Below are 2,308 nucleotides of genomic sequence, written 5' to 3' on the forward strand. Positions count from 1 at the left end.
ATTGCAAAACTGTGTCCCCAGGAGGGGAACCGGAGAGCCGGCCTGCTGTGCGTGTGTGCGTGCTGACTGCCGGTCGTCGCGGGCCCGCGCGGCAGAGGGTTCGATCTCGTGCTCGCGCATTATGAACGCAAGAGGGGCGCCCAAATGAGGCGTGAACGGAACAGACCGGAGTCTCGTCGGAGTGTCAGGCTGATTTAGATGGATGCAGTACGGGACTGGAGAGGAGGCGAGGCGTCCGGGGCCACAGCGCTGATGGTGGTGGTGGTGGTGGTGGTGGTGGGTGTGGGCCCGGGCCAGTCCAGTCCGTTCCTCCGGGATGTGATGACCCCCCTGGTCGGAGGGGAAGCCGTCTCAAGGACCACATGCTGGCTTCAAATGAGATCAGGTTTCATTATGGTGAGAGATAAGAACTCAGGGTTGGGGGTGGAGGCTGGTTTTTGGTCTCTGGATGGAAAGTCTTCCAACAAAACGGAAATCGTATTACATGTTTTTTTTAATATTCATTGCAGCCTACATTTTTTTGTTGGAAGTTGCGTTGGAGACGATGCAATCGGGCACGTGGACTTCCGTCATGTCTGTTTTAAATCTTATGTCATCGCTGAGTTTAATTTTGTTTGGGGACGCGGTGCGTAAAAAACATGTTTCAATTGAGTTTCACAAGAGTAACATTAGGCCTAATGGGGGAAAAGGGCGGGGGGGGGGGGGTCAATGGTTAAAGGTCAAGGTTCAAATCCATACAAGCCCGATCCTGCCTTGTGGTGCGTGGCGTGCATATAAAACAGATATATAAACACCGCATGGGAGAGTAGTGTAGATTGATGGTTTGGATAAGATGGCTCTCAATCACTCAGGCCTGTGCGATTTAACGCAGAAATGTATAAACATACAAATGGAGGCCCCCAAAACTTGAACATATTTATGTTAAAGGGGTTGTTTGTGTGTGTGTGTGTGTGTGTGTGTGTGTGTGTGTGTGTGTGTGTGTGTGTGTGTGTGTGTGTGTGTGTGTGTGTGGGGGGGGGTAATTTGCAATATATCTCTGCAAGCCATAATATGCCAAGTATACAGGCTATCATTGTTAGGCTATACTGAAATAAGTCCCCAATTTACAAAAATAGAAGGGGTGAAGTCCTATGTTTTTGCCATCCTCCCCAAAACACGTGAACGGTCCACTCTGCTGAACGCAGTTCTTCACGTGACGTCAGACTGCCTTTTCCGAGGCCGGCTGACGTCACGGCCAAGGGCCCCCCCGGTGTGTGTGGACGTGTGGAGCTCTGCCTGGGCAGTGGTGGACCTCAGCGTCCAAGAGAAAGAGTTGGTCTTCCCGGACTCAGGACTCCCATAACATTACGGTGTGTGGCGCATTTAATTTATTTTTTAATTTACAACGTCGCTTATTATAACGCTCATAACAGTGACACAACGACGGTACTCAAAAAGTAGGCCTACCGCAAAGTTGGGTACGTGGGTCGTTACCATGGAGATACCACGCCACCCCCCACCACCCCTTTCCTAAAACTCTCAGCCCAAAACGCAATTTTTTAAATCTCAAATCTTTTGTGTGTAATAGAAATTCGCCAAACAGCTTTAATATGCCTTCTTTGTTTGTTTATTTTGCATAAATCTTTTTTCTGTATATTAGGCCTTTATTGTAACTATTAATTTAATTCAATAATTGATAACAATTCGTTCGTTCGGCTCGTTCACTGGTCCCGGGTCCCAGCTCGGCTCCAGAGGGACCCGGGGACAACGATGGCTCAACAAATAGATCATTTTCGATATAGAAACTTTATAAATGTATCTTATTTTAACGTATTAATGTGTTTTTATTTTATTATATTAGGCCTACATCGTGTGTTTATAGTTGGGACTTCCATGATAAATGTGCATTTATGCAGGTTCGAAAAGCTGAAGCTCACTTTTAGGTAAATCGGGGAAAAATACGAACATGTTCGCCGTATCTCATTATTTATTATAGGCCTAAATAATAATAATATCTTTATTATAGGCTATTATTTAATAAGGATAATATGAACGTTATCAATGCCTACCTTATTATTTAATATTATTATTATTATTATTATTATTATTATTATTATTATTATCATAATTACTTTTATTTATGAATGCTGATACGAACATGATCTAGGCCTACCTGTCTCATTATTTATAATTATTATTATTTATTAATAGGCCGACTGATCGGAGCGTGATTTACCTGTGTCGTTATTTGGTATAACCACCGTTTTCGCTTAGCACGAGATCTCATCAGATATTATTTATATTCCTTTGGAATCCAGATGTCTTTTCT

Source organism: Micromesistius poutassou, assembly GCF_964030765.1.
Source record: "Micromesistius poutassou genome assembly, contig: SCAFFOLD_1402, whole genome shotgun sequence".
Lineage (NCBI taxonomy): Eukaryota > Metazoa > Chordata > Actinopteri > Gadiformes > Gadidae > Micromesistius > Micromesistius poutassou.